General features: G+C 36.4%; 2 pseudogenes; both read left to right on the top strand.

The window, feature by feature from the left end:
• Positions 1 to 10,728: 10,728 nt before the first annotated feature.
• LOC120202416 lies at positions 10,729 to 19,454 on the top strand (annotated as a pseudogene).
• A 2,905-nt stretch (positions 19,455 to 22,359) lies between these two features.
• Positions 22,360 to 26,856, top strand: LOC120187513 (annotated as a pseudogene).
• The last annotated feature ends 561 nt before the right edge of the window (positions 26,857 to 27,417 follow it).

Here is a 27,417-nt window from a genome sequence, read left to right as displayed (position 1 = left end):
TGGTTTTTCCCACACTGCTGACACTGTCTCCCTTGACCCGAGTAGATCTCCCAACACCAGATTCCACTGACTGCGTCTGTCTAGGTCTGCCTGACTTGCTCCCCTAGCAGACGATGCAACTGATTCTGATCTAGCTTGTGATCGAAATCCGAGTCTCTTCCCCTTTTTGTTGGTGTTGAACCAGAATAAGTAGTCATCCTCTTTGATCTGAACCCTTGAGTCCCCAAATCTTTCATTCTGAGCCCTTTCAAGAGCTTTTGCACGATTGATCACCTCCTGGAACGAGGGACAAGTTTAATACTATCAACATTTCTTAAGTCTAGGGCGCAAGCCCTCCACGACCACTCGCAAGCATCTTTTCAGTAGGCACAAGCTCAGCTGCAAACATGCTCAGCTTAAACTCTCACATTCGTACTCATACACAGCGGCTCATCTGCTTCAAACTCATAATTCCTGCTTCATTTGGCGGATAAACTGATCTCCAATATACTTGTTTTTAAATTCTTTTAAAAACAAAGACCAAGTCAACTGGTCGGTTGACATCCCATGGTGACATTGGTCCACATATCCTCGCCTGACCCCTTAATAAAGACACAGCTCCATCTAATTTCTCCACTTCGGAACAGTGAGACCATCTAACATGATTTTCAAATCATTCAACCACAGATCCGCTGACACTGGACCTTCCTCAGCTTCTCCCTTAAATCGGGAGCTCCTAAACTTCTCAACTCTTTGCTACATTAATTCTTGGAGTTAGTGGAACAGGAGGTTGAAGACGCGTCAGAATAGCGTCTAACGTTCTGAAGAACGTATCTTGATCTTGTACAGGCACTCCTTGAGATGCTGTTCTTCACCTTGCCTGGCCAGGGCAGGTGAATTACTGCTTTCAACATGCTATCTTCTCCCGCTTCACTTCGGGAGCTATTATGTCCGGACATCTAATAAGAATAAACACTTGTTCTATTAGCAAAACAGCATACTCATACTATACCAGATCAGAAGTTCTCGCTATTTGGCATGTATTCCATTTACAGACTCCATAGACTCTGGTTTAGCCTAGAATCGGCTAAACCATAGCTCTGATACCATTAAATGTAACACCCCCAACCCATACCCGACCCGGATATGAGTCAGAGATACTACATTGACTTTAAAACACAACTCTTAAAAATAATAGTAAAAATTTGAACTTGTATTAAAAATACAATAATATACATACTGTAATATAAGTTTATCAAAATATTCAGCATACACAACTTAACCCTTTAATTACATGCCAACTGCTATTTACATCACAAAATGACCTACTGATTAAGTTGCTTCTGATCTGATGGTTGCAGGAGTAATACTGTCAAGCTGCTTCACATGTCTTGTCTATTCCCCGGATCCTACGTGTGAAATACTCACACGCTAAGTCATCGACTTAGTGAGGCAATAATAATAACAAGGCAATGTATTGAAATGAAAATGTCAGGATCATATGAGATGAGATGCAAACATGTAACTAATCAATGTAGTATACTTTATCAATATCCATACCTGTAAGCGTATGACTGTAACATTCATTATTCTGTATTAATAGTTTATTTGGCCCATGATAGCATATTGAGAACCTAAGGTATTTGAGTAATGTGAGGTTGTGCACTATGCTGTCACCACAGCTCGTATAAATGCACCGAAGTGCCCGTAGAATTGCACCGAAGTGCCCGTAGATTATGTCCATAAGGACCACGTAGAAATTCCTTAAGAATCATATACATATACTATGGATCAAGTATGTGTCTTTCAAGACTTCACACAGGTTCCAAAGGATATACATATGTCCAACCGAGTATACCCTCTACCCTTGGCAGCCAACTATACCTATAGTTTCTCATCTACATAACATGGGCTTATACATTCCCGTAGTTCATATCGCGTAGACATAGTATTTCCATACCTTTAACACATAGGCATTCATTTACATACCTTATCACATAGGCATATAACTTTTCTGCATATTCATGTCATGTAATACATATAATATGAATTCATGTCATGTAATACATTTAATACAAATTCATGTCATGTATCATAATATGGAATGTAATCATATGTCAAAATATGGAATCTAGACTTATCACAAGTCTAGAACTGAATATACTACTATATTCTGCTATGCATATGCACTCACCTATACTTCTTGCCTTTTCCCGATCGATTCTACTTGTAGATTGTTCCCGAACTCGAGTAGGCTCGGTATCTACATAAACATAATTTTTAAGATGATCATCAGATGTCTATGTCTTGCAATTAAGCTTTAATAGCTTACTAATTTAAAGAATTTATAGCTTAGTCTTGCTTTCTTTTCTAATCTTAAAACATCAAAGAAACTACCAAGTTCAGATTCTTACCTTAATTGCAAGCCACACGCTGAGAGAAGGAAGAGAAGAAAATGAGAAAGAAGGAATGAGAGTATTCTGGAACCTAATACTCCACGTGGTTCTCATATACCCCATAACATTTTATTTTAATTAAAAATTCCTTGCAAATGACCATTTGGTCCCTACTCCATCTCATATTTACTAACCATACTTTTTAAACTATATAATTATTCTACTTTAATCATCAAATGTTGAAACTTTGCAATTTAATCACTAACCCGACATGGAGGATGTTACATATTGGGCGTGACTAGTCCGTCAGACTTGACCCAAAATGTAAAGAGTACCAAAAGGACAAATCCCTTTCACACTGACCGTACAAACAATGGAAATGACATCTTATCAGATTGTGTCCACATATGTAGCGTAAATATGGCAAGAGACAACAAATCAGAGGAGATTCTGAAGGAATCTTACCATATCAAGTGTGAACAATCATCCATAGAAAGAATCAAAGTAATTGATGTGATGAGATGGTGGTTTGGTTGTCTTCCCCTAATAGAGATTGGATTAGATGATGATTGATGGAGTTTCTTTAGATATGGAGATTTGTAATTAATAAGGTTGTAGTTGTAACATCCGCAATACCGGGTTAGTGACCAAATTGTAAAGTTTCAGAATTTGGTGACTAAAGTAGAAGAATGAAAGAATTCAATGATTACTTGAATATATATTGAAGGTTATTTGGTAATTATTAAAGGAAATTAAGGGTATTATGGTCATTTGACCAGAAAGATTTTTTATAATTTTTTTAAGGTAATATAAACGTGGGACAATTGAGAAGCATCCAGAGTTCTCTGTTCCTTTCTTCTTCTTCATACGTGGGAGAGCAAGGCAAAGGTAAGTTTAATTTTAGTTGGTTAATTCTGGAATTTTAAGCTTAGTTTTGATTCTTTGGGTATTAAATAAGCTTAAGGAAAGCTTATATGGGATTTAAACAATAAGATAAAGGAATTATGAAGGAATTTGCAATATGAGTTTTAAGATGAAATTTTGATATGGTATGGTTGTTGAAGTTTTATGGATGAATTTGACTTGTCATCAATCTAATTAAGAAGTATGAAGTGTTAGAATTGGAATTTGAACACATTGAAAATTTGGTATGATTTTTGAATCTCATATGGAAGATAGAATTTTGAGGTTTAAGATGAAATAAATGAATATAGATTGGTTTAGGTATGTGTACTAGAGTTAAGAATGAAAAGGGGATGATATATGAAGTGTTTGAGTGGAAATGAAGTAATTTTCGGGTTGAAAATATGATTTCTGGGCAAGGGGAATCGGTACCCATTCAAGGGGAACCGATACCCCTTCAAACGAACAACATTTCCAGAATGTCATTAGGGAATCGATACCCCCATAGTAGGGAATCGATTCCCCCTAAAGGAAAATGTGCATATTGGTTTAATAAGTTCGTTTAAGTTGCTAGTATTCAATTACAAGGTGTAGGTATCTAATGATTGCCTCAAAATGTACATTTATGTAGATTCTACGTATAAAGCAATTCCGGAACGTTGGCAAGTAAGATCGATCAAGGGAAAGATAAGAGATTGAATTGACTAGTGAGGCCAGGTGAGTGCATATTCAATAGTATATGATGTGCGATGGGAATAAGACTTGCGATGAGTCTATTTCCTGAAGTGTTACACATGAATGCATGATTAAAGGCATGAGTTGAATATGCATGTATGTATGCTTGATTATATGGATTGATCGTTCTTTTATGTGTTAGATGATAAAGTATAAGTAATTACATAAGAAAGGTATGAATTATATGAGATATAAACTATGTGATCATAGTAAAATATAATTATTATTATATGATAAGTGAAATAAGCTGGATAATATTAATCTATAGGATGAAGTGAGAATAGGACACTAACTAGGAGATTTGAACATAAATGATAAGATGATCATATAAGATAAGCTAGATGGGAAAGATTCATATGTTTAAATAAAACTATAACACATGGGTTGTATGATAGAAATTTGAAGTTATATGAGAAGATTATGGAGTTATATGAAATTGAATTAAGTAAACAGATTAGATTATATATATAAAGAAATAATAGAAGTGAGATATGTTTATAAGTCTGCCCTAGATGATATGAATATGAATTATAAGAGTGCTATATGATTTTATTAGGATAAATCTTGAGGATATATATAGATAGATAAATATGAATGCAATGAAATGAGTTATATGAATACATAATTATGTGAATGGTGGATTACCTGAACATGTGAATATATATGTCTAAGAGAAGGCATAAGATTAAGATATAAGCAATGTGACTATAAGTATATATGTGCTCTAAGTGATATGACTTATAGGTATTTCTATTATAAATGTTACATAATATGTTATGAGATAAGACCTATGACTATAAGCTACGTGAAAGTGTTCTAGGTGTTTTGATATATTATATGAAGTATATGATCTTATGAACAAGATATGATAAGTATGTTTACATGAATAAAGGTGATTGTGTGAGAAATGATAGAAATTATGAAAACATGACATATGTGACATGTGAATTATATGGAAATGATCTACGTGTAAGTGAACTACGTGACTATGTGATAATATGAAAAGAAGCTATGTGATACGTGATATGTGAAAGTGAATTACAAGTTGATGTGAATATTTGAAATGAATAAATTATAACGCCCATGTTATCATGAGAGCTAGGGGTATAGTTGGCATGCCAAGTCGAGGGTCTACGCGTCCTTCGGGCATATGTAATTTCTTTGGAACATGTGTGTGAAGTCTTGAAAGACACATATGATCCCTAGCATATATGATTCTTAAGGAATTCTATGTGGTCCTTAGGACTCATTATATGGCACTACGGTGCAATTCTACGCGGTCCTTCGGGACATATGTATATTCTTGGAACATGTGTGAAGTCTGGAAAGACACATACTTGATCCCCTAGCATATGTATATGATTCTTAAGGAATTATATGTGGTCCTTATGGACATCATTATAGGCACTACGGTGCAATTCTACGCAGCACTTCGGTGCAATTATACGAGCTGTGGTGACAGCATTAGTGCACAACCTCTATAGACTCACATATGATAGTTCTCACATATGTACATGGGCTAATCCAGATATGAACAAATATATGTTAGTGGTATGATAAATGCTATAGAAATGATATGATGTTGTGTGTGGATAGTTTGATTGAAAAAGTATGTGATTACATGATAACTGTTAATGATGAATTATGTGTATGTATGGATTTACGGTAATTAATCTGATATGATTTTATACGATATGAAAATGCATGGAATTGCTATAACATGATAGAACATAACATGCATGTATCGGTATATGATATAAGGTGCATTATAAGTTGTTATGCCTCACTAAGTCTTCTACTTAGCGTGTGATTGTTTCACACGTAGGTTTCGAGAAGAGTAAAGAGTAATGCGGAGCAAGACATGTCAGTTTTCCTTACCAAAAGATCATATCAGAAATATTTGACAAAGTATGTATTTGGTTATGTATAAGTGTTGGCATGTAATAAGTCATTAAGTACAAGCACTCTGATAAGTCTGTATTTTGTTTTAAATAAAGTTTTAAATTTCCCAGGATTTTCTTAAGAGTCAAGGTTGGAAAAGTCAATGTGACACTTCGGACTCGTATCCGGGTTGGATACGGGTTGGGGGTGTTACAGTAGTCGTCCATTGTAAGGGGATTCAACTATAAATAGAGGTCTCCCCACCTTATTTGTAGACATTTCGCTTTTACTTTATTTTGAGTATACAGAGCATTCATTCAATTCCTCTTTTTGTTCTTTGATATCCATCTTTTATAGTTATTTGTGTACTTCCGCATGTTTACTAAGTATTCTTACTTAGTGTTTTCAGGTTGACTTAGCCACCAAACCGTTTAAGAAGTGTTCCAAGGCACTAAGGTCGCGCGCTGAAATTAGAATCTCCAAGGGTGTGATAAGTTGTATTAGAGCTAGTTCGTTGTGACACAATGAGGTTTTCAGCTAGTTTTGGGATATATAACACAAAACCAAGAAAACTCCTAGTTATTGGAGAGGGAGTGTGATTCGTGCAACTATAGAGAAGAAGCAAGGAGATCTAGAATATCGTGGATTCCATTGAAATGACTCAACAAGTTGGAAGGCTTCAAAGACAAAGTCATGGAGGATGTGCAGGAGGTCCTTGATGATTATGAGAAGAAGACATATGAGTATAATGTTGTGAGAGCTGAGGTGTTAGGTCTGAAGAAAGAGCTGATGAAGTCAAGAGAATACAGAGGTAACTGAATCTCGCTTGGCCAAGTTAGAATCTGTGGAGAAATGACTCAGAAGAGACCCAATACTCATTAACAAGGTGGGCGTTCAATGAGCAGACTAGGGTATTGAGAGTTTGTACTTGGCCATGAGGCGGAGGTGATGAAGGAGTGGAAAGTTCAAGAGTAAATTGGTTGGTTATAGGGCGGACATGGTGAATTGGCTGTAAGAGTAGCACCCATGGGTAGGACTATGATCGATGTTCTACCGAACAAGTTCAAGGAGATACGATCGACTTATGAATTTGAGAACTTTATTTGGCGCATAAGCAATATTTTCGAGGCATGAGGAGGACTTCACCAAGATAAATATTGCTTCAAATTATTGACTGATGATGCTCTTTTGTGGTAGCGATATAGATGTCTGAGGGATTCCTACGAGGAAGTAGAGTGAGTTCAAGGTTGAATTGAATGATAATTCTTCCCCGAGAATGTTGAATTAGAAGCACGAAAGAAGATGAAAGAACTTAAGCGTGATGGTCAAATCCAAAAATATGAGTTGATTCATGGACATAAGTTACAAATCCCGACCATGAGTGAAGATGAGGACGCCTTCTTGGGAAGACTACAATGATGGGTCAGCGTAGAAGTATTGCAGATGAAGTTAAAGACCTTTCGATGCCATAACTTTGGCCAAGGCCATATCAGAATTTGAAATCTTAAAGTCAAAACACAAGGGAAACATTGGGGGATAGAGAGAAATCATTCAATGATGAATATGAAGAGTATCAAATGATAAGGGGAAACCATAAAAGAAAAGAACCACTTATTCCGTGAACCGAGACCAAAAGGTCATCTTAAAGTTACGTTTGTAAGGATAACCACCGCAAGGGATTTCCCGAAGAAGGGCATGGTGGCCGCCATCTTAAGTCAGAAGATGAGTCACAAAATGAGGTAACCATACTTGGCACAATTGCAATCATCAATATTAGCAAGCTAAATGTAGAAGCGGAGTAAAAGAAGTGACCTAAGGGATGGGTCACATAGAGGTTACAAGATTGTGATGATTGAGCAAGATGTCCAAGGGAAATGATGAGTCCAAAGGCGAGGAGGACAATGAGGTTTGGCATAATGATTATGGGTTCTATCAAGCTGAATGAAGCCAAAGACAGAAATGGTTGATGTACATACATAACATTGCGGGACAACCGAGAGTGTCCTAGTGGACTCTGGGGCAACCGATCTATTTATGTCTAAGAGAGTAGTGGGTAATCTCACTCTCAAAGAAAGAAGACGAAGAATTACATAAAGACTTTCACTCTAAGAAAATACACATTTTTAAAGTAATGAGGATGATAGAGCTTCGAGTTGACCAGTAGAGGCAAGGAATATTTCAGGTAATTTCGTTTGATGACTTTGATTTGTTGTCGAGTTTAAATTTCTTTAAAAAAATTCAAGCTCCCGTCATTCCTTACCAAGACACCATACACATCACTTATCCACATTGGCCATGCACTGTGCCAATGTCTTGAGACAAAGGGAAAAGGGTCAAGTATGTCTGTCATCCAATTTAATGAGATCTTTCAAGCGAGGCAGGTATCACTTGAAGGCAACTATTGGGGGCATAACCAATGAAGAGACAAACTGTTCGAGGAACATGAATGAACCATCAATGAGTGAGGTCGTAAAGGCCAGACTTCAAGAGAGAATAAACAATGTAATAAGGGGCATCGAACTTTAGAATGAAGTGTCGATGCAAGGGGCACTAGACTCTGTAGGGAAAGAAGGTTGATGCAATTTTGGGTGAATGTGACCGATGGAAAAAAGTACCTCGAACTCAACTCTTGTGTTGTTAAGACTAATTTGCAATCTTCGATGAGTGTAGGTCGGGAGAGACCTAACCATTAGGTTGAAGGGGACAAAGGTTCGGAGGGACATACATATCTTTCAGAGTTTAAGAGGCATATCAAGGATGTCGATGAGTCTGAGAGTTTAATAAAAGGTTCATCAAAGCTTTTATCGAAGGATTGAGATGGTTCGTACCAAGGCAATATAGACGAGTAGGAAAGGGTTCATACAATCGAGGTGTACACATAGAGATGAGAGATTATAGAGTTATATGGGGACGAGTGAACTGCAACAAGCCAATACACCGAGTGGGATTCAAAGTGGCCAAGTCAGAGTACAGTCTGATGCAGCGAGGAGGTTGTCGTTAGATTTGGTGGGGGAGATTGTCACGCCCTGCGGGATTAAGCCTGAAACTTGTGCACTAGAATCTACGATAGAGTTCTAAAGGGTATTGGGCATGATAGTCTGTCAGACTTGGCAAAAAACGTGGAGAGTGTCAAAAGGACCGAACCCATTCACACTGAATGTATAAACAGAGTGACATCTTATATTGTGTCCACATAGGAAGCACATATATGAAAAGATAATAAATCAGATTGTGGAGGAATTTACCATATCAAGTGTGAACACCATCCAAGGAAAAATCAAAGTAATTGATGTGAGATGATGTTGTTGGTTGTCTTGCCTTAAATATGATTGATAAAGGGTGATTGATGAGTTTCCTTAGATAGGAGATTTGCAATTAATAGGGCTCATCTTAGACATTGATCTAGTTTGATCTTAGTCGTTCATTGTAAGTGGGTTCAACTATAAATAGTGGTCTCCCGACCTCTTTGTAAACACTTCACTTTTTTCATCTTGAGTAATACATAGCATTCACTCAATTCTCTCTTCTTGTTCTTTGAGAGTCATCTCATTTCTAGTTCTTTGTGCTTCGCGTGTTTACTAAGTATTCTTACTGTTTTTGGCTGACTTAGCCACAAATTGTCTAAGAAGTGTTCTAAGGCGACTAAGGTCGCATGCTCCGAAGTTGGAATCTCTAAGGGTTTGACAAAAGTCATGTATCTCTATTACACTTTAAAACCAAATACTTTTTGTATGCTTAATACCAAGATAAGTCCCAAAATATTTTAGTTTGATTCAATTATAATTTGAATCGATTTTTAATTGAGGACTAAATTATCAAGATTAAAAGTCAAGAACTAAAATATAATCATTAAAAAGTTTAAGTGTAAAAGTGAAAACTTGAAGTTTAAAATTCTCATCAACTCAAGCTTGGAATGAATTCTAATTAGAATATATATTTAGTCAAATTTAGTAATTTGCAATTTTTTTGAATTTTTTGACCGAACTCAATCAAATTGAGTTTGAACAATCAAAACCAATTTTTTCAAAGACTTTGGACTTCAAGACCAAATTGATATAATTCATAAATTTGAATGGTTTAGTTTGTTAAATCATTTAGAATCAAGATTAAAATAATAACGTGTGAGTATTGAGAAGTGACCAAAACAAAGAGTGGCATCGGTATTCCGTTAATTGTTAACAAAGATGATCGAAATAGAACCAACCCGAATTGTATGGGTAAAATTATTTTTTTTGTAGTTTGATGACTAAAATAAAATAAGTAATAGTCGGGTGACTAATAGTGTAATTTATCCTAACATTAAAATGAAACTCAAAATTCTGAACGAGTAAGTTACATTTTTTCCAAAATCAACTTCATTTAAACTATTTCTAGGATCAGTTGTGACTTAGAGAAGCCTTATTTTATACCCTAATTTATATTTGTCATAAATGTCATCCCTTTCCATTTCCAACAATAGCATCCTAAGAAACTAACCATCACCAAACACTAGTCTACTAAAGTCACTTTCATTTGTCAAAGAAAAGCAATTTTCAGTTTTTTACTTTTTAAGCTTTTTTTTATGCGATAAAGATTAAATTAGTTGATTCTTATTCTCATATGTAATGTGATAAGTGGGAGATAAGATAGTAGACTGTCTCCAACGCAGGTTGAGCAGCTTTAGTAGGAGACCTACAAATTATAAAATACTCTCTGTAAGATTTGATCCCACGACCTCAAAATTAAAGTCTTATACTCTTCCACTGAACTAAATGTTCATTTTTTATGTGATAAAGATTCCATCACATAATGGAATGATAGAAGCCAACAAAGGAAGTTGATAGGTCATTGATAATTGACCCAAGCTTTTCTATTTTCTTGTTTGCCTCTATATAAACCCTGGGAAAACCAATAAAATAGTCTTCAATTTAACTCCCCTAAAACGAATACATGGCAAATCCAAGATGGGTTTCCGTGTTGATCTTTATCAGCCTTTCTCTCTATCTGGGTATTGTTTAATTGCAGCAGCTTCTTTGGAAGACTCGACTGCCCAACAAAAACTTGATAAGGTTCTTAAGCTTCCAGGGCAGGCTTTCGATGTCAGCTTTGCACACTATGCTGGTTATGTTACCGTCAATAAAAGCTTGGGGAGAGCTCTCTTTTACTGGTTCTTTGAAGCTGCTGAGGATCCTGATTCCAAGCCTCTTCTTCTCTGGCTCAATGGAGGTTTACTTTGAAAACTTTAAGATTCTTGTATCATTTTGACTTCCTGTTTTTTTTGCAGCTCTTTTGATTAGTTTTAGTCTGGTGGTGTTGACTCTTTACTTGTTTATGATGTGGTTATAGTATAAATTAACAATTTTGCCTGATTGTTCATTGTTTTTTTGAACAACTTAGAGCTTTATTATGTCCACAGGACCTGGATGTTCATCCATGCTTATGGATTAGCTGAGGAAATAGGTCCATTCCACATTAGGCCTGATGGGAAGACCTTTACTTGAACCCTTACTCTTGGAATCTAGGTAATCACTTTCTTAAAAGTTCATTGTGAAAGTTGGTGTAAGATGGGGTTGTTTTACTTCATGTCAAGGCTCGGCTTGGGGATGTGAATGTTAGAAATATTAATATATCAATTGCATTGTTACAAGGTTCTTCTACTGCTTTGTAGTTGCCAACATTCTATTTCTTGATTCTCCTGTTGGAGTTGGTTTTTCGTATTCAAATACATCCTCCGATTGCTTAACAACGGTGATAAAAAGTACTGGTAAGGTTCATGCATTTCTACTTCATAGCTTTGTTTGAATCTTTTATTTGGCTAGCTTGTGCAAGTATACCTTCTTCCCCTTTGACATACAGCCAAGGATTCGCTGAAATTTGCTGAAGTGGCTTAAGCGCTTTCCTCAGTATAAAGACAGGGATTTCTACATTGCTGGAGAGAGTTATGGAGGTATAGTAATTTCTCATTTATATTATATTGTAAGCACAATTTCTTTTCTTTTGGAATATGAAAGCGCATCGAGTAAAACAGATGGGAATAATGAGGTTTCCTAGTTTTGTTACTCAAGCCAAATAACATGCAGTTCTTCTTTTGAGGACCATGGCTAAGTTAACATTAATAAGATTTCTTTCAATGTTTTACTTGATACCCTTGATGACTTTGGAACTTTGCAATCGTATTTTGTACATTTTAATTGCTCTTGAACAATAAGTCATTATGGTTTTTTGTATTTGTAGTTTCTTTTTTCTTTTCTCCTCACATTAAAGAATGTGTTGCAGGGCATTATGTTCCACAGCTAAGCCAAGCCATTGTAAGACACACAGGCCGCCAAGGCAAAAGCAATTAACCTAAAGGGCTATATGGTATAGATTCTATTCTTTAAAGAAAACAGTTTTACATTGTTTGAGCAAACTGAAACATAGTGTGTATGCAATATGCAGGTTGGAAATGCTCTAACTGATGATTATCATGACCATTTGGGGCTCTTTCAATTTTTGTGGTCAGCTGGCTTGATTTCCGATGAAACATACAAGCTATCGAACGTACTGTGATAATGAGTCATTTATTCACTCCTCAAGTGCTTGTAATGGCATATTGGATGTTACAAGTGAAGAATGGGAAACATTGACCCGTACAGCATCTACACTCCCCTGCTCTGCCAATGCTAGGCAGGCGAAATGGCTGCTGAAAAGAAGGCTTGTGAGTACATACCTTGATACTTCTACATCTTCACGTTTAAGTACCTTTTTCTTCTTTAATCTGTTAAATGTTTTTAATTGAATTTGGTATAATAAGTTTGACAGCACTCCTGTTAAACAATGCTGAATGGATTCAATCATCGTACCCATATTTTTTATAGAAGTTTCTCTGGGACCTAATAATTCTCTTTATGATTTTCTCCAAACTGTAGCTCCATTAAGCTGCCTAGGGTTCATGGTCTGGGGAACTCATTGGCCAGAACAAACCAGAATTAGCATATATCATAATTAAAAGACCTGATTTTGTTTGCTTTCCACTGAATTCGAGGGTATTGATATTTATTGTAACCATGTTAAGGACATTTGATATATCCAACAGATGGTTGGGCAGCTCAGTGAGAAGTATGATCCTTGCACAACACTCAGAAGTATATTTCAATCTACCTGAGGTTCAAAAGGCACTTCATGTTTACCTGAATCTGCACTATCTAAATGGGAGACATGCAGGTACGAAGTGTTTTTTGTAGACTCTAATTTCTCATTTACCAAATGTAACCAGATCACTGACAAAGTATGTTCCAGCTTTAGCCCTTTATAGAACTTATTTTATAGTTTCCAAAAGATGCATTGAATCTTGTTCATACGGCATGGTTTGCCTTTTATAATTAAATTTGTGACTTCGAAATTTACCATGAGTAAACCAACTTCTATTGAAAACATACATGGAGACATGGGCCTTTAAACTGGCTTCCTTTCTTTCTTTTTCATTTTTGCAGTGAACTCATAAATACCAACTGGAAGGATTCTCCATAACTATGCTGGATGTTACCATGAGCTTATACAAGAAGGACTTCGCATATGGATATTCAGGTTTATCTCTAAATTTGTGATGTTGATTTTCTATATGGAAAGCATGTTCCTGGATTGGGTAAAAAAAGGTCAACAACCATATGTGCTTTACTGTTCGAAGCAATGGATGAATAGAGAAACTAACAGTATATCATTTCAGAACCTTTTTCCTTCTGTAATTTTATCTTCATGAATATATTAGAGCAAGTGGAATCCTCCTGTTACCTTGCTAATAACTCGTAGCTAGAAAGTATAGGATTGGAGAGAGAAACTAAAATCCTATGGATAAACTTGATGATCAAACTTGCCTTAGTACAATAATGTTCCATGTATCCTGATTCGAAGTGACTGTAGGATTCAAGTATACATCCAAGATCCAACACGAATATGTTCTGTATTTTTTTTATAGGAATAGGATGCCTCGTTAAAAACCTCTCATAGTGGTCCTCTGCCTAAAGCTAGGACACCTAGCGGAAGGAGGAAAAGAGTGCATCAATTTATTGATAATAAAAAGATACATAAGCTTAAAAACAGTCTTGCAAACTACATAAAACTTAAAAACAGTCCTGAGGGTACTTTGATCTTAAGGCTTACAAACCTGCCTAAGCAACGACAAAAATTACCCAATTCCTTCCTTTGCTAACTTATCGGCCTCACAGTTACACCATCTAGGAATCCACCTAACAAAAGCCTGAATAGCAGAAACAATAGACACAATTTCCTTGACAAAGTTTGACAGAAAGCAGGTGTAAGAGCTTGGCCTTTAATCCAATCCACTGCTATCTTTGAATTGCTTTCAATAATTAGTCTGCCCTTCGAAGTCCATTGTGATGAAACAAATAGGTCAATTCCTTTTGATAGCCTTCAGCTCTGCTAGGATTGTAGGATAAGGATCGACACTTCTGAAAAAGAGAAAAAAATATCCCGATTCCAATCTCTGAGAATACCCCTATTCCAGCCTACATACCAACCGTACTAACAGCCCCATCCACGTTCAACTTAAAAAAATCCACTGGAGGAGGACTCCAACAAATCGCCCTCCTATTCATGTCTATGAACTCTGTTGATTATCAGCCAAAGAAAGGTCAACAATTAAAGAATCCACCTGAATAGGGATAAGTGGATATTTTGCCAAATACCATTTGGCTAACCTTAACCGAACAGTGAAAACAATGATAATCTATCCAACTTCTTTTCCTCAAAAATGATCTCATTTCTAATCTTCCATATTGACCAAAAAAACTGCCCCCAAAATAAACTTCCACATAACAGATTTAGGATTCACATCAGCCCAAGAACTAAGCAGCGAAGGAGGGTTTGGCGGTGAAACTAACCGAAAATCCCAGTACGCTATAATCTTATACCAAAGTTCCCACGAAACTCGACATGAAATGAAAAGATGCTGGATTGATTCATCCTGCAGGTTACAAAGTGGGCAGAGAATGTTTCCCTAAAGGAACCCCTCTTCTCAACAATTCAACTCTAACAGCAACTTTTTGATGGGACAATTGCCAAATGAAAGATTCTACTCTAGGAGGAACTAAGCCCAACCAAACACAGTTACTCCAAAATAAAGATTCATCATTAAAATTATAAAGAGCTTTCCTGCAATCTTTAACAGAAAACATCCCCACATTCAACCCATCCACAACAACCTATCATCCAATGACTCAATAAGTTTAACATTTTTCAGCCTATCCAATAGCTCTACCAGCTGCTCCACCTCCCAATCACAAAGATTCCTCCTAGTCTTCACACACCATTCCCATCCGGTTGAATCAAAACTCCCAAAGTCTGCAACATTACCCGTTTTATTAGTAGAAAGGGCAAAAATGCTTGGAAAAAGAAATTTCAAAGGAAACTCCCCAAGCATGTATCACACCAAAAGGATATAGATTTCCCATTCCCAATTTGTATCTTTGCATGAGATCTAAGACAACCTCCAATGGAATCATCCTTAATGAAGTTATTAACAATTCCCCTCCACATCCAAGAGTCATTTGAGAATAACCTTGTTAATATCCATGGTCTGACAGCTGACATTGTGTTTACAACATAAGAATTTCTTCAACATCGAATTTTTGTCATTTGCAAATTTCCAAATCACTTACCCAACAAAGCTCGGTTTGAAACATTCAAATCAACAACACCCAACCACCACCACTCAACGGTTTGCAAATTTTATCCCAGCTCACCCAGTGAATTTTCTTCTTTCCATCCCCTCCACCCCATAAAATCGACATCATGGAATTTAACCGGTGAGAAATAGTAGAAGGCATCTTAAAATTGGATAGGTAAAAAATAGGTAGGGAAGATAAAACCGAGTTATAAGTACTAACCTACCGGCCATAGATAGAGAATTAGCTTTCCAGCCTGCCAATTTCTTGCTGAAATTATCAATGACCGTTCCCAAAGCTTTGCCGAGTTCTTCTCCCCTGAAGGTAGACCTAAGTAAACAGTCGGGAATGAATCAACAGAGCAGCCAATATCCCTAGCCCAAACATAAGGATGTCACTCTCCACATTAATCCCATACAGCTTGCTTTTTGCTAAATTCAGTTGGAGCCCCGTCAATAAACCGAAAATCCTCAAAACTCTTCTAACATTCTTTATCTGAGTAATTGAATCTCGACAAAAAATAATTAAATCATCTGCAAATTGCCGGTGAGACAAAGTAAAGAGTTTGACTGTTTCCAAAAGAGAACCCCTGAAAAAAAACCAAAGTCCACTGCTTTCGACAGCATCAAATGTAGTAATTCCCCAACCATGTTAAACAAAAGAGGAGAAAGGCTGCAACCTTGCCTCAAACCTTTAGCAATAGGGAACTCTTCAGTAGGAGAACCATTCACTAGAACCGAGATAGAAGCCGTTGAAATGCACTGTTTGATCCAACAACACCACCTCTTGCCGAATCCCATCTTTAACATTAACTTTTGCAGAATCTGCCACTCTACAGTGTCGTAGGCTCTGCTAAAATCCACTTTAAATACAACCCCTTTAAGTCCTTGCTTCCTCCAAGAATCAATACCTTCGTTGGCCAAACATGCACAATCTAACAATTGCCTTCCCGGAATAAAAGCAAACTGTGAAACTAATAACATCATCGATACACGATATTAGTCTCTTGGAAAGAACTTTTGATAGAATTTTGTACAGGCTGCCCACATGACTAATAGGTATATAGTCTTCAATACACTCAGGATTACCTTTCTTAGGAATCAAGGTAATAAATGCATGATTAACTCCATGAACCCACTTCTTTCCTTTATAGAAATCTGAGAAAAACTCCATAATCTGATTCTTAAGAATTTTCCAGTATTTCTTGTAAAGTAAAACCATCCGGTACAGGAGCTTTAGTACTATCCGAAGAAGAAATTGCTTGCCATATTTCTTGTTCCGAGAATTCCTCCAAATATGCGCATTGAGATGTTATTAACTGTGCAAAATCCAAATTCAAGTCCTCTGCCTCCAAGGCCGAATAGGAGTTGTATGCAGACTTGAAAAAATTATACGCACTTTCTTTTATTTTTCCCGCATCCGAAATTAAAACTCCATCAATTTTCAATGAATGAATGGAGTTTACTCTATTCCTTCTCATAGCACTTAGATGAAAAAACCTAGTATTTCTGTCTCCACCCTTAATCCACCTACTTCTGGACTTTTGATACCAAATGCTCTCCTCGATCCTAAACAACCTCCACAACTCTTTTTTGCAGTCAACCCACTGATCCCATTCACCCTTAGATAAGATTCGACATTGAGACTTTCTTTCCAAGTCATATATCTTCCCTTCAAGCATCGAAATTGAATCTGACAACCCAAAGTGACTACCTCCAGGCCATCTTTTAATTTGTTTTTAGCAGCCTGTAACATCCTAAAAATCCCCCCATTATTCATCTTCTTCTTCTCAGACACCAAGTCTTCTACCCATCCATCAAACTTTTTCCTCTAAAGGTAATTAAAAAATCTAAAAGGTTTAGGGCCCCAATTGATACTAACATCTTCCAACAAACTGGATTGTGATCAGACATAGAATTCGATAGAAGGGACTGTGAGATCTTAGTAAAATTGTTTAGGAAACTACCACTAATTAGGAAGCGGTCTAGTCTAACCCATGTAGAATCTTCTCTATTGCTACACCATGTGAAAGTCCCTCCTGACATAGGCAAATCAATAAGATTTGCATGTTGCACAAAAGATCTGAAAATATCAATTGTATGCCAATTCTGTGATTTCCCATTTTTTTCTTGTGGATCAAGATACGCATTAAAGTCACCCCCTATACAAACCGGTAGATCCAACAAACTAACAAAATATAACAACTCCCCATAAAATTCATCTTTTTCAGATTCAATAACAGGACCATAGACATTAATAAAAGCGCATTCCTCTTGGTCATTCATATAATTTCCCACCAGTGCCAAGAACCTATTGTGCACATGCTTATTTGTAACTTTGAACGCATTATCATTTCACATAGAAATCAAACCACCCTTTGACCCCTGTGCTGGAGACACCATCACCTCCTTTAAGAAATTTCCTCCAATCTTCCTCGTAATTGATACATGACATTTTTCTAACTTTGATTCTTGGATAAAAAGCAGAACTGGTCTAACCTTCTTTACTAGCCTTGCAACAACAATATTTTTCTCTCCTCCCTAACCCTCTAATGTTCCAAGATAAAATGTTTAATCTATTCATCAAAAAACAACACTCCCACAACCAAAAACCAACTCTCCAAACAGTATTTGAATGTGTCAGACACAAGTGCCTCAAGAAAAATGATGATTCTGAGTAAGATAGTTAATAGTCAATTTGGAATTAACGAGATAGGCTCTAAACAAAGTATTTTTGAGACTATAAAGTGAATAATAAGACATACCTCAGTAGTATTTCCGGATGAAAAGCTGATGGAAAGTGTTCCGACTAAGAAACCATGGTTTCTGGCATAGTCGGTTTATGCAACCTCCTTTAAAAGGTGACACTCAATAGGTTTGAAGTCCGGATCCCAGCCTTTCCCATATTTTGAAGCTACAGCTCTTTTGCAAAAGAAAAATGTTCCTGCTAAAACACTTAACAATATAAGCTATGGGGCCAACTTTTCATTATAAATAATTTATCATTTATAAGATAGAAGAGTTCATGGTTGCGTAGGTTTCTGTCTAGAAGACTGCATTTTTTACGTAAAAATAACAACTCATCTTTTACGTAATTTGGATCTTGATTCATGGTCATTTATAAGATAGAAGAGTTCATGGTTGCATAGGTTTCTGTCTAGAAGACTGCATTTTTTACGTAAAAATAACAACTCGTCTTTTACGTAATTTGGATCATGATTCATGGATGCATTTTTTCCCATTTCTTTCCTGGAAATAAGTTCAGACATTTTTCTCTACCTCCATTGTACCATATTGACAGTGGTGACACCGACGCTGTGATCCCAATTACATCCACCGCTACAGTATAGATGCTCTCAAGCTTCCAACTGTGAGCCCATGGCGTCCATGGTACGATGACGGCCAGGTAATTTACCTTGAAATACTTGGATTTTTCATTACCATAATTACACACATAACAAGTCATTTTCAGTTTGAAATACTTTGGACAGTAACTAGTAATAGTCGATACGGAGGTAACTCGGCAGTGCTCGTAGCATTTTTGTTGACTAACAAAAGTGGGGAATGAATGAACAGGTAGGAGGATGGACACAAGAATATGAAGGGCTCAACTTCGTTTCGGTGAGGGGAGCCGGGCACGAAGTCCCTTTGCATAGGCCGAAACAACTCTCACGCTCTTCAAAGCTTTCTTAGCAGGAACAGCTATGGCTGCTGCTGCCTTTGGCTCTCAACAACTCATCAGTGACTCCTGAATTCTGGGTTGGTTCAATAAATGCCTTCTCAATAACTTCTCTAATTATGGGGATTGTATTGATGTGATGTCAGTCCAAAAACATCTTTCTTTCCTTCTCAGAACATGTCCAGTTCAATCAAAAAGTTTCAGTTGAAATGTGAACTTTGCTGAAATGGTTTAATTGCAGCTTGCCCCTTTTAGAATTTAACATCTAGTGAAGTATATTAGAAAAAAAAATCATATCTTGATATCTATATCGAACATAAAATCACCCCAGTAAGGAAAAAAACCCTTAGTATCTTAAACTTTATCATAGGCAAATTACCCTTATTATGCAATCATGATGATGATATTCATATGTGAACTAAGATCAAGTCATGACTCTTGAATCCTAGTTGGGGTCAATGGAACAATTTTATTTATCAAAGTTTAAATGAGGATGAATCCTGTGATTTCATCTTTGAATTTAGGATAAACTACACGTATAACCACTTAACTAAGGAAGATTTTAGTATAATCAAACTATTTGAATGACATCAATCAAATAATCTGATGTTAACCTTCTATGGAGGAATTGACGTGGCAGTTAATAAATTTGACATAATTACACTTTTGGTCTCAATTACTTGTATATTATATCAATTTGGTTTTAAGTTTAATTTAATAAAATTTAATAGAATGTGTTATTACACGTGTCATCATATGATTGGAGGGTTTTTTCATAAATTTAGTTTATTTAATTCAATATATCATAAAAATATTTTGGTAAAAATTATTTTTAACTAATTTTATATTTATCATTCAAACAATATACTATAATCTTAAATTCCTATCAAATAAATCAAAGACTTTAATATACTCCTAACATTCTTATTTTTTAATAATATAAATCATAAAATTCTATTTTAAAGATAATATTATAACCAAGTTGAACTAAACGCTAAAGACATACGAGTAAATTTGGTTGGGAGGATCGTCTTTGTCTCTGTAATATTCGATCCAAATGAGTCGATTAATAGATCAGATATAAGTAATATAAAAAACTTTAAAGGCAAATTATTACAACGGGTTGAACGTGTGTAATAAGTCGAACTCCATGGTAGGAATGGTGCTGCACAACGTCGACAAAGGCTACTTGCAATTCTTTAAAGCCAACTGTCTTAATATATAGAGACAATTTACCCTTAATTATGCAGTCGTGATGATGACGATTCATTCATTCATATGGGAATTAAGACCGAGTCATGACTCTTGGATCCTAGCTAGTTGAGGTCTTTAAAGATGGAATGGTTGAACTTTGCCGAATTGCAGACATCTTCTTCGCCATCTAAAGCTACTTTTTTTCTAATTTCTTTTATACATTCACCTACTCATTTTGAGTCAACTCATTTCATACGAGTTTCTTCCTTCTTCGTTTTCGAGTTTTTATATGATTGTTGGGGTCAATGGAACAAAGCTTTAACAATGGAGGCAAAGGTGGGATGACTATATATATATATATATATATATATAGCAGGTGGATCAAAACACACGTGTATTTTCTCTTTTATAAAAATATAGCATGACTAAAAGCTCTAAATTCATGCTTAGTGTGTGTATATATATATATATAGCAAGTGGATCAATGGTGGGAGGAATAATGGAGGCAGCTTCCCCATTTGGATCCTTCAAAACTCCGACAACTTTATCTGAGAAAGTGTCATTTGATATTTTAAAAATATATATTATTCTATTTTTAGTTTGGGTAAATTACGTATTTAGTATCTAAATTATTAATTTTTGTCCGGTTTTTAGTATCTAAACTTTCAATTTTTTCAAAAATATACCTAAAGGTTAGCTTTTTGTTTCATTTTAGTACTCGTCGTTAAAAATTTAGTTTTTGTTTCATTTTAGTATCTGGTTTAAAATTTAACGTTAAGTTTTGAAAAATTGAAAGTTTAAATACTAATATGGACCAAAACTGATAGCTTAGACACTAAACACATTAGGTTTTTAATGGAGAGGTACTAAAATAAAATAAAAACTAAACGTTAAGTATGATTTTTAATAAAATTAAAAGTTTAGGTATTAAAACGAAACTATAACTGATAATTTAGGTATTAAATGCGTAGTTTACCCTTTTATTTTTCCCATTGTTGGTAAACTTTTTTAAATAAGAGTTAATTGTATCATATATTTTTAAATTAGGACTCACATTTTAAACTGGTCCTTAAACTTTTGAACATTCTAATTTCCTCCTCACATTGCGACTCTGATTCTAAATTTGTGTCCAAACTTTTAAACATTCCACATTCATCCTCAAATTATGATTCTCATTCTAAATTGATCCCTAAACATTTAAACGTTCCAATAATGACACATGAATCATTCAAAAGTTTGGGATGAAATTAGAACATTGAATTGTTTGGCGACCAATTTAGAACAAGATCATGGTTTGGAGATGAATTTGAAATGTTTAAAAGTTTAAGGATCAACCAAAAATGAGAGTCATAATTTGAATAAGTATAGATTAAATCAATAAGTTTGAATACGTGTGTGTATATATATATTAAATGAAAACGCATGTCCCTATTTAATCTATATTTTAAACCAAGATTATCTTATAAAGATCTCCTTAAACCCACGCATCATCCACTAATTCTCCCAGTTTAACAACATTAGCCTAAAGTGTTAGGCCTGGCTACTAGTTGCTGACATGTACTCCACCTTTGCACACGCCTCGTTAAGCCGTCGATGTGTTACATGACATGTGTTGACGTCTGATTGGTTCATTTAAAATTTTTTTCGAAATGTAGAGTTCGAGATTTTAATTAAATAATCATCCCGGATTATTCGAAGAAGAAAAAATAATCTCGTGTTAAGATATACTTAACTGTAGATGTACACGCTTGTTGACCCTGGATTGGTCCATGTCTCAGTTTAATTGCATAGGTCAAAGATCATAAGCGCCAAACGTACGTTCCCTCCTCCAACGCTAGTTAGGCAGCTTCCTCTTCCTATGTATATATATTCATCTCGAATGCTACGGGCTCTTCTACTGGTGCAAACTGCAAAACGAATCAAACCCACTTTTTTTACTTCTTTTGTTAACAATGGGGTTCTGCAAATTTTCCAAGTCCAGTTTCCTTTTCTTGATCACCATTCTCTTCGTATCGGCAGCCGACGAGAATTCTCAACTCGAAAACGATCGAGTCGCCTTGCTTTCCTTCACGTCGGTGTTGTTTTCGAGCCTGGAAACTCCCTGGAACATTGGAATTCCACCAATGTACATGTCTGCAACTGGTCGGGTGTCGGTTGCAACCATGAACGAGACCAAGTGGTGCAGCTTGACCTTAGTGGCAGGTCACTCAAGGGCACAATTTCTCCTAGTCTAGCCAATCTTTCTTCTCTGTTGGTCCTTGATTTGTCAAAGAACTTGTTCCATGGTCACATCCCACCGAGCTCGGTTCGCTCTTTCGGCTCAAACAACTCAGCCTGTCATGGAACCTTCTTCAAGGAAACATCCCTTCTGAATTGGGATTTCTTCCTCAATTAGTATACCTCGATTTCGGAAGCAACCGACTCGATGGGAACATCCCAGCTTCACTTTTCTGCAATGGATCCTATTCATTACAATACATAGATCTTTCCAACAATTCTCTTAGTGGTGAAATTCCTCTGACGAGTAAATGTTCACTTAGGGAGTTGAGGTTTCTGTTGCTCTGGTCGAATCGACTAGTCGGTCGAGTCCCTCAAGCATTTCGAACTCGTCGAAGCTTCAATGGCTTGATATGGAGTCCAACAGGTTAAGTGGGGAGTTGCCATCTGAAATTATACGTAACATGCCACAGTTGCAGTTCCTCTATTTGTCCTACAATGACTTCGTTAGCCATGATGGTAATACTAACCTGGAGCCTTTTTTTACTGCTTTGCTCAATTCTTCTAACTTTCAAGAACTAGAATTAGCAGGAAATAACCTTGGTGGACAGATACCTCCTTTTATCGGTGATCTTTCCACCAATTTTGTACAGATTCATCTCGATGATAATCTGATATACGGTCTGATTCCGCCTCGGATTTCGAACCTTGTGAACCTCACCCTCTTGAACTTGTCTAGCAATCTTTTGAATGGTTCCATCCCACAGGAGCTATGCAGAATGGAGAGACTGGAGAGAGTTTATCTGTCGAATAATTCGCTCTCCGGTGAGATTCCGGTTGCTCTAGGAAACATTACGCATTTGGGGCTGTTGGACTTGTCGATGAACAAGCTTTCGGGTTCGATTCCGGATAGTTTCGCCGACCTCGCTCAGCTAAGAAGATTACTACTCTATGGAAACCAGCTTTCAGGGACAATTCCTTTGAGTTTAGGCAAATGTGTCAACCTGGAGATTTTAGACCTCTCTCACAATAAGCTTTCCGGGATAATTCCTGGTGAGGTTGCTGGATTGAGGAGCTTGAAGTTGTACTTGAATTTTTCTAGCAATCACCTTCATGGACCCTTACCACTAGAGCTTAGTAAAATGGACATGGTGTTAGCCATCGATCTATCATCCAATAATCTCTCGGGCAACATTCCGTCGCAGCTCGGGGACTGCATTGCCCTCGAGCACCTCAACCTTTGAGTAATGCCTTGGAAGGTGAACTTCCAGGTTCCGTAGGACAGTTGCCTTACCTTAAAGAACTCGATGTTGGTTTCAACCAGTTGAGCGGAGACATACCGGCAACATTTCAGGCATCGATGACGCTCGTGTCAATGAACTTCTCTTTCAACAAGTTCCATGGAAATATATCAGACAAGGGGGCATTTTCATCTCTGACTATAGATTCTTTCGTAGGGAATGATGGTCTTTGTGGTTCGATTAAAGGCCTGCAGAAATGCCGAAAGAAATATCCTTCTCGTTTGGTTATATTCTTGCCTATCATCGCCTCATTGCTTGTGACACCTTTGTTGCTTATGTTCGGAGACCCTCTGGTGAACAAATCGAAGTTCGGGAACCGGATGGCCGTTGTCGATGGAGAGGATTTCGAAGACGAAGAAAACGAAAGGAAAGAGCTAAAGTACCCCAGAATCTCATATGAACAACTCATTGAAGCAACTGGTGGGTTCCGTGCATCGAGCTTCATTGGTTCGGGCAGTTTTGGTCATGTCTATAAAGGAATTCTCGGGGACAATATGAAATAGCTGTCAAAGTTTTGGACACAAAGACAGCAGGGGAAATTTCAGGGACTTTCAAAAGAGAATGTGAAGTCCTAAAGCGAACAAGGCATAGAAACTTGATCAGGATCATAACAATTTGCAGCAAGCCGGATTTCAAGGCTCTGGTCCTTCCTCTGATGCCGAACGGGAGCCTCGAGAGACACCTATACCCGAGCCACGGAATACGAAATGGCCTAGATTTTATTCAATTGGTGAACATCTGCAGCGATGTAGCTGAAGGTGTTGCTTATCTGCACCATTACGCACCGGTTAAAGTTGTTCACTGTGATCTTAAACCGAGTAATATTCTTCTCGACGAAGACATGACAGCTTTGGTAACAGATTTTGGAATCGCAAGGCTGGTTCGAGGTGTCGATGAGACTACTTCTGCAAATGATTCAATCTCCTACAACTCTGCAGATGGCTTGTTATGTGGGTCTGTTGGCTATATAGCTCCTGGTATATGCATTTCCAATTTTCGATCTAAACTTAACTCGATTTTATACTTGTGTTATTACTTATTAGTTGATACTGTCTGTTATTGATCTTTCACTTGGTTAATTGCAGAATATGGAATGGGGAAACGAGCTTCGACTCAAGGCGATGTATACAGTTTCGGGGTCCTTTTGTTGGAAATCGTCTCGGGAAGGCGTCCAATTGACAACGAAGCAGGTTCGAGCTTGCACGAATGGGTGAAAAGTCACTATCCTCATAAGCTCGAACCGATAGTAAAGCAAGCACTGGTTAGGTGCAGCCTGGTGCAATGCCAACAAGTTATGATAAACTATGGCGTGATGTTATATTGGAACTGGTTGAACTTGGCCTCATGTGCACACAACACAACCCTTCAACAAGACCAAACATGCTGGACGTCGCCCTTGAAATGGGGCGGCTAAAGCAATATCTCGCCAATCCGACCACAATGTTCCGGAGAACCCTCTTCCAAGGATGTTGCTCATCTGATCACACAGTAATGACAGAAAACTGTCACCCCACATCAAATTTTCAAGGAAGTACATCATTGTATTCATTTTTTTTTCACTTAAACATTATCTCTTTGTTGGTAAAGTTATTCCAAGATTAAAAAAAGTTCAAGACGTCAGAATTCGAACACCAAATCATATCGAAATAAACCTTAACCCTTCATAAAACGTTTTTTTAAGTGATCAACCAACCAAAGATGACCTTTTTCCTTCATGAATGATATCCATGTAGAAATTGCAGTCGGTTTCTCTTTTAGCCTACCATTAACATAGCAATATTGCCTAAAACGACTTGGTGTTAGTGGATGCCTTTAACCCTATATTTTATTCCCACTTGAGTATATGATCATCACAATTCATATATATATATATAAACAAAAATCAATATTGCAGTTATTCCTCAGTCTTGCACTAGCATTCAGAATAATAAATCGCAGCTTATTGCAGTAGGCCAAATTGTCTGAGGCAAAAGAAAATAGATAGGAACTAGAGATTTTTTTTATATATATAATCAATGGTTGATGTGAAAATCAATGTCCAATAGTCAACTTGTGAAACCACAAGGCTTTGAAAATGAAAGAAGTTTACATACAGATCAGGTTTAGCAGTGGCAACATGACACTTTATACAGGATACTGTAATACCTTCTCCGTAAATCGTATCTCCGCACGTCGAATCAGAAAAACACTAGAGTTACTCAAAATCTATGGAATTCTATACTTATATGACACCCGACACACTCACATGATTTACTTACCTTGTCAACCTACAAATAATAATCGTCACCTTAAGCCTAATACCAATACTAAGACCAGAGAAAAGCAACTCTTTTTCTCTCTCGTCTATCTCAGTTATTTATCATCTTCTTTGTTTTATTAAACAATAGTCTCTTATCCAAATCGAAAGAAATAAACCGTATGCAATCCTATGGCACCATCATCCATTATCTAACTTTTGTTATGTATGAACCGAGCTCAACGTGTAGCTAGTTATCCATCAATACCAATATGCAGATAACATATTAAATAAGCATGGTTAGTGACAAAAAATTCTGGGAAAATGTCGAATCATTGAGTGGTAGCAGACAGATATTTCAATGAGCCAAAGTAGGTAGAAATTCTTTAGAGAAACACATTCGCATAGTGCTGATCCCACTTTGGTGCAAAGCTTAAGAAGACACAAAAAGAAAAGGAAAATAAATAAATAAATGAAGGGGAAGAATGATGAAATGCCCCAGGAAAAGGACCTCCACAAGGAATATGAAGTTAAAAAAGAGACTATATTATTACATATAATGGTACTGAAGAATTGGGTGATAAAATCAAACATGTAAAACACACTTTGCACTGCAATTTATCAGTAAATATGTTACAGCTGATCGTAATTTCCGTTGTTAATCTTTTGTCTAACAGGGTTTTCGGAGTTCTTAGGAGTCTTATCCGTTAATTATAATTTTCGTTGTTTATTTTTTGTCTGACTGAATTTTTAAAGATATTCGGAGTTTATATTTTTAAACCATTAGTCTTTTAATCCAATTGTTATCAATCCCATCACTATTAACTTTACTATGTGATCAGGTTTATTCATTTTATCGACCTACAAATAATTATTATCATCTTAATCCTGACATTAACACTAAAGATAGGTCCATAGATCATGCATGAACTTCATGCAAAACCAAAAAAAATTATTATTATTATTATTATTGGTCTCTTTTTTCGGAATACTCTTACTCCATACTATTATTTATCATCTTCTTCGATCTATATTTTTCAATAACAAGATATAGATATCGAATTTTATTAATAAAAATATTAAATTCGTATATAAATTTCACTATCTTCCAGTCTTTTCTGTAAAGGTGAGAAGAAAGAGTTTTCAGCACTTTGACATGCATCATCTTGCAATTCTAAATACTCAAAATCAGTTCAATCCCAATGGTGCTCTCCACGTGTTCATTTGCTATTGCAAAATGAAATTCATAATTCTTC

The sequence above is a fragment of the Hibiscus syriacus genome, unplaced genomic scaffold (genome assembly GCF_006381635.1).
Source record: "Hibiscus syriacus cultivar Baekdansim isolate YM2019G1 unplaced genomic scaffold, ASM638163v2 tig00000340_pilon, whole genome shotgun sequence".
Classification (NCBI taxonomy): domain Eukaryota; kingdom Viridiplantae; phylum Streptophyta; class Magnoliopsida; order Malvales; family Malvaceae; genus Hibiscus; species Hibiscus syriacus.
This window is presented reverse-complemented; position numbering and strand designations above follow the sequence as displayed.